We start from the raw sequence: 9,707 nt of genomic DNA, 5'->3' as shown, positions 1-9,707 counted from the left end.
CTAGATCAGTTAAACAGAGAGGAGTTTCAGGTTTCTTTGTAGGTTAGCTGGCTGATCCTTGGAGTATGGAGCAACTTCCCTGTGTATATAATGTGGCCAGAGGGAAACGTGAGCTTGGAGGCCTGAAGCAAATGTTAAGAAATGTCAAATGGCTTTCTGTACCTTGATTTTTTTTTTTTTTGTTACACAGCTCAGTCTTATTCTGGGGAGCTAAAGTGCTTGGCCCTGTTTGGCCCTGTTTGGCTCCTCTTAGGAACAGCAAATTATTGTGCTGCTAAAATACCATTGGAGGGTTTATTTACAGCCGCCATTTTGCCCTTCTTGTTTTCTCCAATTCTGCTGAAGAGCAGTAGAACCCAGTCCAGATACATGTTCCAGGTGAAATGTGGTTTGAGCTTGCTCTTTCAAATGCCAGGCTCTGGTTTCATCCTTGATTTTATTAATTAGTTTAATTTTTTTATATATTGCCTGCAAGTCCAATAGCTATGGAAGTGGTGTACATTCGGGTAGAGGAGGAGGCTTTTTTCTCTTCATGGATGGCTCACAGTCTTGCAACATGAGCGTCAGGACTTGAAGAAAGGAGGACAATAAAGAGCTAATGGGAGAGAGTCAGACTGAGAGCGTTATGGGAGAAAGACAGGAATACTGTGCTTTATCAGAGCTGCGTTTGGGGAGGGGGTGGGGTTAAGACAGATCTAGAAGCCTGAAGATTTGCCTGATGTGATAGTCATGAGTTGCATGGTGATGTTTTATGCTAGATTAATTCTTTGTTGAACAGGAGCTTTAAAGTTAAATTTAATGGGAGCTGGTCTACAGAATAGGAGGTAGAAGGGGTTCCCCTTTATTTAATGTGTATTTATTTCATTAGGTGTTTTGGTCAGGAAGTTTGGGGTTTCCTTTTATTCCCCATTGATGGAGATGTGTTTAGACAAGGTGGAATGTATAGATAAGGTGGAGAGTGTGAACTAGTCTGGAAATTTTTTATGTTTTAGAGATATTGACTGGTGTAGCTTTTGTTATCAGGTGAAGGTAGGAAATTTTAAATTAATGCTGGAAAATTGAGGCCGTATTTGGATGCCGATTTATTTTGACCAGTGATGCAGATGTTGGTCACTTGTTCATTAGATTACTGCAGTTTGTTACATGTGGATATTTCTGGGAGCTTGTGAATGCTTCAAGTTGCGTAGAAGGCATAGTAACATAGTAGATGACAGCAGATAAAGACCTGAATGGTCCATCCAGTCTGCCCAACCTTACCCTCTCTTTAAGTTACTGATTTAATTTAAATTTTCCTCTTTTTAGCTCTTTCTGGGCCAGAACCCAAAGCTCTGTCCGGTACTGTGCTTAGGTTCCATCTACTGGAGTCTCCGTCAAAGCTCACTCCAGCCCATCTAAACCATCCCAGCCATCGAAGCCCTCCCCAGTCCATCCTCAACCAAATGGCTATGTGCGGACACTGACCGTGCAAGTCTGCCCAGTACTGGCCTTAGTTCTTCAATATATACCATTCTTTTTTCATTATAGATCCTCCTTGTTCATCCCACTCTGTCACTGTTTTCCTCTCCACCACCTCCCTCGGGAGCGCATTCCAGGCATTAACCTCCCTTTCTGTAAAGAAGAATTTTCTAACATTACTCTTGAGTCTGCCACCCCTCAATCTCAAATTATGTCCTCTGGTTTGATCATTTTCTTTGCTCTGGAAGATATTATGTTCTACGTTAATATGTGGTTTTTAACTAAGTGCAAGAAAACTAGTGTTATACAACTATTGCACTAGTTACACTGGCTCCCTATAAGGGAGTGTTATGTTTTAAAATTGTTGGCTGTAACCTTTAAGGATCTAAAGTTTCAGCTCCATGATGCTGCCTTTCTGTGCCACAAGCAAAGTAGATATGTGGTACTTTCTCTGTCCCTACAGTCTTTGTACCTGGGGTGGTGAGAACCCACTTCCCCATGTTCTCAGCCTGCTGCACTAACCATTAGGCTACTCCTCCAATATCTATGTCCTAGGGAGACAGTTTTATGTTTTACTTTTGTCTGCAATGGTATGTATATTGTACGTATACCATCTTGATTGACTTGTCCAAGAAGTGGATATGTCACCCTTTTATAAAATCCTTAATTGGCCCTGGTTTGTAAACATTCTGCAACACCACCCAGTAAATTGCTGTTGATAATTTGTTTTCTATTGACACAAAATGATTAGTGAAAAGAAAAAAAATATATATAAATCGGCATATGTTACTTTCAAACAATTTTATTCTGGGTGTTCCGAAGTGCACGATCAGGCAGATTGAAATGGTACAAAACGCCGCAGCAAGATTTCTGCTGGAGAAAATCGAGGCAGATGAGTGTCAGCCCACTACTGAAAGAGTTAAACTGGCTCCCGCTTGAAAGCAGGGTGAAATTCAAGATCTCGTTGCTGACGCACAAAATCATTTTTCTCTCGGAACCTCAATATCTAGCAGCCGTACTACATTACCATACACCAGCACGCGCCCTGTGCTTGAGCCAAGAATACCTGTTGGAAATACTCTCCTTCAGAGACATCAAATATAAAAGTATTAGGACAAGAATGGCTCCAAGTTGGTGAAACTCCCTTCTGAAGGAATTAAACCTAGAAAAGGACACTAGAAAGTTCAAGAAAGGGATAAAGACCATCCTCTTCACAGACTACTTTAACTAGTATAAGCTGGCTAGTTCCCATTAGGAACACAACATAGAACACGATACAGGTATTATGTGTACAAATAAGGATTTAGTATGAACATAGTAAATGATACTAGTATTATATGTGTATATACACTATTTCGACTTCCTCTCCTTCCGACTTCTGGTCCAATTACTAATCTTAAGCATCCTGGACTACTGCAATATTATATACCTAGGATCCTTTAAAAAAAACCATCAAACGCCTAAGAATCATTCAGAATGCTGCAGTGCGCCTCATCTACAACCTCAAAAAATCAGATCATGTAAGCCCTTATTACAAAAAACTGCACTGGCTGCCAATGGAGGCAAGGATCATCTTCAAATTTGCTTGCCTCTGCTTCAAAGCCTTAACAGGCTCGTCTCCAATCTACCTATCGGATCACTTTGAACTTTCAGGTAGAGAATGACTTGGTGGTTGTTAACCATGGCTAGCTGCGGGTAACCCGCTGAAACGGGGAAAGAAAAAACAATGGTCTCTGCGGGACAGGGACAAGGCCATTCACCACCCCGTGGAGCGGTGAATGGACTTGTCTCCGCAGTGAGGCAATCAAGGATCGTGCGGTCCAGCAGCCCCCACCCGCCCGATCTCTGCGTTCTGCCATCTCCCTCCCTCCATCTCACCTTAGATGCAGAGTTTGCCGGCTTTCTTTTTCGCCCAGCCGCATGCGTTCAAAAAGCCACGCACGTGCGGCTGCTCGAGTTGATCAATCTTCTCTCCTCTTCCTGTTTCCGGTTGCGTCAGAGGAGAATATTGAACAACTGAGCAGAGGCTTTTTGAACGCGTGCGGCTGGGTGATAAAGAAAGCCGGCAAACTCTGCATCTGAGGTGAGGTGGAGGGAGGGAGATGGCGGAACGCAGTGATCGGGCGGGTGGGGGCTGCTGGACCGCGCGATCACGCGTGTTCCCGACTCTTAGGCTTGTCTATTTCCTTGTATAAAACTGACAAAAGATTGTAAGCCCACTTTGCCAGCCAGAGATGAATGCCAGCTCACTACAGTTATAACTTATTTTAGAAAGAACATGGGGATAAGAGAGAGGTTAGACACATGTAAAATACCTCTGAGTTTATTATCACTATACCATACGAAATATGTTAGAGGTTTCAATTGCCCTGGACTTATGTGAACTCATGTCGCTCCCTACTTGATGGCTTTTCTCTCCCTATAGTTAGCTAAGTCTGTGTAATCTTACCTGCACTTCTGTAATGTGCTTTACATTGGGATCCGAATAAATTCAATTGGTATCTGCAGTCTGTATAAAATGTTGCAGTGTACGGTGCTGAGTATGTCTAGTACTATAGCAATGATAAGTACAGTGGTACCTTGGTTTAAGAGCATAATTCGTTCCAGAAGCATGCTCTTAAACCAAAACACTCGTATATCAAAGCAACTTTCCCCATAGAAGATAATGGAAACTTGAACAATTCGTTCCACATCCCCAAAAACTTAATTCCCATTAGGGACGCCTCCACCGCTGCCTCTGCCACAGACCCATCCATGCGGCTCCTCCAATTTTCCTCCTCTGCTGCTGTTGGCTGCCTCTCACTGCGGGTGGTGCTGGCTAAGCAAATGCCGCCGCCGCAACAGAGCCCGACTGGATTCTCTCATGAGAATCTCGGAGAGGGTGAGATCCAGAAGGCCTTGAGCATGCGCAGATGCTCAAGGCTCAGCAGCAGACCGGCGGCAGGCACTTTTATCACCGGCGTGCAGGGGTAAGGACAGGGCCAGTTGAGAAGGGGGGGGGTAGAGGCGATAGAAGCGCCGGTGGCCTCGGGGGGAGCAATACTGTTGGTTCCCGCGGTTGGGTCGGGTCGGGTGGGGGCTCGCAAATCGAGTCAATGCTCGGTTTACGAGTCAAAAGTTTGCTGAGTGTTTTGCTCGTCTTGCAAAACACTCGCAAACCGGGTTACTCATAAACCGAGGTTTGACTAGTAGCAGCACAAATGATGTACTTCCACAAGCCAGTTAAAGAATCTTTATGCTTTACAACCCACAATCCAGTCAATCTCCCTCTCCCATGCATGCCAATTAGTGATCACTGAGATGCCAGGGTCCACTGAGGTATGCGAAGGTGAAGTCTGGCAAAAGGTGTCACGTGAACTATAGAAGCTGTGTGACTGAGCAGAACCATCATTTGTCTTGCTGAAATTGATGTGAGATGAGACACTTGATGGAAAAGGTGAATGAGGGTATCCCGACTTGGTGGAGGTAGAAACGCTCTGAGCTGGACAGTGTCTAGAGTGGCCCCAATGAATTGGAGAGACTGAGATGGGGGTCAACTGGGATTTTGGAAAGTTGACTTCGAACCCCAGACTTTGGAGGAACATAATAGTCTGTTGGGTCGCTGCAATAACCCCTTGTTGAGAGGGGGCTTTGATAAGCCAGTCCATGTATGGAAAAACTTGACCCTGGGCACGGAGGGCTGCAGCCACCACCACCAGACATTTCGTAAAGACTCTGGGCGAGTCCAAAAGGAAGAACTCTGTATTGTAGATGAAGATTCCCCACCCAAAATCTTAAATACTTGCGAGAGGCTGGATGAATTGGGATATGAGTATAAGCCTCTTTGAGATCCAGAGAGCATAGCCAATCTCCCTGATTCATCAGGGAATACAGAGTTGGTAAAGAAAGCATCCGAAACTTCTCTTTGACGAGAAATTTGTTGAGGGCTCTGAGGTCCAGAATGGGTCGCAAATCCCCTTCTTTTGGGAACTAGAAAATAACGGGAATAAAAGCCCATGTCCCGTTGGGTCAGAGGAACCTCCTCGACAGCTCGAAGGCGAAGAAGAGCCTGAGCTTCCTGAAGAAGAAGGGGAAGTTGTGACGAATTGGAAGGACACTCTCTTGGAGGGTGATCTGGAGGCACCTGAAGAAAGTGTAGTGAGTATCTCTCCCGAAGGATGGTGAGAACCCAGAGATCTGAGGTGATCATCTCCCACTGGTGATAAAAGTGGTGAAGATGACCCCTATGGGTAGAAGAGAATTTTGATGCGGGGAGGTTGGCATGCTCAGTCTGGGAATGTCAAAAAGATAGAACAGGTTTAGTTGCAGCAGGAGTTTGAGCCTTCTGCTGTCGTTATTGCTGTGGAGGCTTTCTAGGCGGAAGCCTGGAGAAAGCTGGTGTCGTTGTTTGGGGATAACGACGTGGTGGTTGCTTGTATGGCCGAGCAGGAGGAGTCTTAGGCTTCGGCCGAATCAAGGAAGCAAAAGAGCGCTCATGTTCAGAGAGGCGTTTTATAGCAGCTTCAATAGAATCACCAAAGAGCTCATTCCCCTGGCAGGGCAAATTCGCTAGACAGTCCTGCAAATTGGGATCCATATCAACAATGCGGAGCCAGGCAAGACGACGCATGGCTACTGCAAAGGCAGAAACTCTAGAAGAGAGCTCAAAAGCATCGTATGTGGCTTGCAGCATGAAGAGTCGAAGTTGAGACAGAGTTTTGATGATCTGTTTGAATTCTGGAAGACTTTGTTCCTCAAGAGCTGGGTAGAATTTAAGTATCAGTTTTGAGGAAATGATTAAAATAAGCCGTGAAAATGTAGTTATAATTGAGAATTCTGTTAGCCATCATGGAATTCTGGTATAATCTGCGGCCAAACTTGTCCATGGTACGGCCCTCCCTGCCTGGAGGAACTGCAGCATAAAGCTTAGATGGATGAGCTTTCTTTAAAGAAGATTCCACAACCAAAGACTGGTGGGACAATTGAGATTTCTCAAAGCCTTTGCAAGATACTGTGCGATACCTGGATTCCAGCTTGGATGGAATGGCTGTAATGGAATAAGGAGTTTCCATATTCCTTAAAAAAGTTTGCTTCAATATTGGAGTCATAGGGAGTCTCAATGTCTCCTTGGGTGGATGAGGCAATTCCATGTCAGTCAAGTATTCAGGGGTATACTTGGAATCAGAGTGGAGATCCAGTTGAAGAGCTTTTCCCATGTCGAAGATGAACCTGGCAAAAGAGGCAGACTTCGAGGTCGAGGCACCTTCAGGAAAGGGAGTGCGAGACCGAGGAGCTACTGAATAGGAAGGAGAAGCCTCTCTGGAATACTGAGAAGGAGGCTCAGAGTCCAGACGCACAGTGATTGAGGAAGCTGCACTACCTGCGTGCGGAGGAGTTAGTGGGTGCTTGTGCTTCAAAAACCTCGATGGTGAAGTCCCTGGGGTTCGAGGGACAGAGTAGGTTGAGGCAGAAGGAGAAGACTCCCTCGGAGGTGGTCTCGATGGAGGAGTTTTCGACCTCGATGGAGTGCGAGGAGAAGCAGCCGGTGTAAGATCCTTGCGAGACTTATGTTTTAGATTTGGAAGAAGTCTCAGTAGCCTTGGATAAACGAGGCATGGAAGACTCGGTATCCAGAGGAAGAGAGGGTTTCTGCTGTAGAGAAGTCTCCTGAGGAAGCTTGGAAGCGAGATGCCTCGAATGCCTTGAGCGATGCTTCGGTCGAGGTGGAGGAGACTGTGTCCGAGGAGTAGGTGAAGAGTCACTGGATGAGAACTGGCGAGACTTCCGAGGCTTGCCTCGAGGGTGCTGCTACAGGAATCTCAGACTGCTACTCAGGCTGCTCGTAGGAAGCAGGATCGAGGATGGGAGAAGTTGAGCCATGACCGAGGAAATCTGAGTGGTCAGAATGGCTTTTAACATGTCCTCGAACATAGGCACAGAGGCAAAGTGCAGCAGTGCGCTCCAAGGAGGGTGACCTCGAGGATGAGGATACCCGATGCTTGGAGGCACGCTTAGCTGGAGGTCAAGAAGAGGCTGGCAGGACCATAGATACGGCCTGGGATGCCTGAGACTCTGGAGGCTTCTTAGTAGTACCTGAAGGAGAGACAGGAGACTTACCCATTTAGGAAGACTTCAGAGGAGCTGCCGTCGAGGCCTTCGAGATCAAAGATGTCGAGGTCGAGGCCTTGGTGGAGGCAGAAGCTGGCGTCGAGGTCGAGGACTTAGATGTCGAGGCTGTCCCCGAAGCCGAGGTCGAGACCTTCTCAGGTGGTTGGTCCATAGTGCCAAAAAGTTGGAGAAGCTTGGTACGGCGTCGACGAAGGGCTCGAGGTTGAAGGGAAGCACAGCGCAAACAAGCCTCAGGGCAATGTTCAGGACCCAAACAAGCAATACACCGACTATGAGGACTTTTTTAACCCAGTAAGAGGCCGGGACATAGAAAAAACAAAGTCCGACGTAGCAAACGAGGGAAGCGGGCCAGGTCTAGGCCGAAGGGGCGCTGGCCGGAAGAAAAAAGAAAAAACAGAAATAAAAGGTTTTGGGGTTTTTTTTGTTTTTTTTTTTACAAAAGAATTTGAATGAAAACGCGAGCACAGCGACTAAATAAAAAGCCGCGGTGAGAGATAGCAACGAAGGCTTCAGAACTGAAGAGAAGAGGACTGAGGTACCTCACAGGAGACACGCGCCTTCTTTCGAGCGGGAAGGCACTCAGTGCAGCACTTGTAAGCTCTTACAAAGATCTTCAAGCAAGTCTACTTGCGAGGCTGTCCGCTGCGGGGCTCCGTCGGTGACGACACCCACTGTTGTGAATATGCTGCCTGCTTGTCCTGAGATAAAGATTTGATGGCTTCTTTATATTGACCCTGTAATTCAAAAGAAACCAGTCTGCCTTTGATCAATCCTTTATAGGTAACTTAGAGAGAAGCTCCAGGAACTCTGTGGGGAATGGGTTTTCTTATCAAATGTATCAGTGCTTCCCCATTCGCAGCACAGAGAACTTTGGGCTTCTGTTCTTGGCAGGAGGTGGGAAATGTGATTTCTCTCTTGTGCTCTGAGGAGCTTTCATGGCCTGTGTGTAGTCAGGGTAGGTAAGCAGACTGGCAAAATGGAGGACAGGAAGCCCAATGCATTAGAAACAGCAGCAGGGAAAGGGGTAAAAACTGTGCCCGACTGGGCACAGATCACAGCCAGAAAGAGAGAAAAACAGTTTAACCAGACTGGGTTCAAGCCCCTGATGCAGCCTCTTTGGTGAATCTTGGCCACGTTGGGTGCAGTTTTGACCCCTTTTGCTGCTGCTGTTGATAACAAATTGTTTAGGCTTCCTGTCCTCTATTTTTCCAGTCTGCTCACCTTCCCTGCTGGTCTGGCCCTTGTAGAGCGTCTGCCTGTTTGTTTCCTTTGTATAGTAAGGGCAGAAGACTAATTTTTCCATGCCAACTTTGTTTAAATCTGTTTTATTAAATTTCAAACAAGTCAGTGCAAAACAGCTCAAAGGCTCCCCTGAGCTGTTCCTCCCACCACATACACCCCCCCCAACACCGAAATCAGTAAATCACTACTGCTGTGTATGTTTGTACCCTGGCAGTTTGTACTGCCACCTCTTTGTGTAAGTGTCACTGTTTATTTTGTGTTCATTGTGAAATATATACATCCAAAGACAGGTTGACGTTTGTGGTTTGAGTGGCTCTTAAACTTGTGGTTAGTACCAGAATTGCATTACATTACATTAGAGATTTCTATTCCGCCATTACCGTGCAGTTCAAGGCGGATTACAAAAGATTTATGAATGGGGGTTACAATAGAAGAACATTTGTCATTTCTAGAGTTGTAAAGAGTAGGTCAGTTGTCATTTCAAGAGTTGTAAAGAGTAGATCATTTGTCAGTATTTGAATGGTAAAAAGTGGAGAGGAGTAGGTAGAAATTTATGAAGAAAGGAAAACTAAGGAAGATCATTTTTCAGGTTGTACAATGGAAGAACATTTGTCATTTCTAGAGTTGTAAAGAGTAGGTCATTTGTTGTTTCAAGAGTTGTAAAGAGTGAATCATTTGTCAGGATTGTTTCAGGAATTTCTTGAAGAGTATGGTTTTTAATTCTTTTCTGAATATCTTATAGTCTGGGGTGGTTATCAGTAGGTTAGAGATCTGGTTATTAAGTTTTGCAGCTTGAGTGGCTAGGAGGCCATCGTGTAATTTTGTCCGTTTTACTTCTTTGATCGGGGGGGGAGGGGTAAGAATGGGGAGTGCGTTTTTCTGTGTCTGGTTGAGGTTGCTTG

General features: G+C 45.7%; 1 protein-coding gene across 1 annotated transcript in view; it reads left to right on the top strand.

The window, feature by feature from the left end:
- Positions 1–9,707, top strand: part of PSMD1 (proteasome 26S subunit, non-ATPase 1) — a 182,112-nt gene that overhangs the window by 100,219 nt on the left and 72,186 nt on the right. The gene's annotated exons all lie outside the window — the stretch shown is intronic.

This window comes from Geotrypetes seraphini, chromosome 9, assembly GCF_902459505.1.
Source record: "Geotrypetes seraphini chromosome 9, aGeoSer1.1, whole genome shotgun sequence".
NCBI classification, from domain to species: Eukaryota; Metazoa; Chordata; class Amphibia; order Gymnophiona; family Dermophiidae; genus Geotrypetes; species Geotrypetes seraphini.
This window is presented reverse-complemented; position numbering and strand designations above follow the sequence as displayed.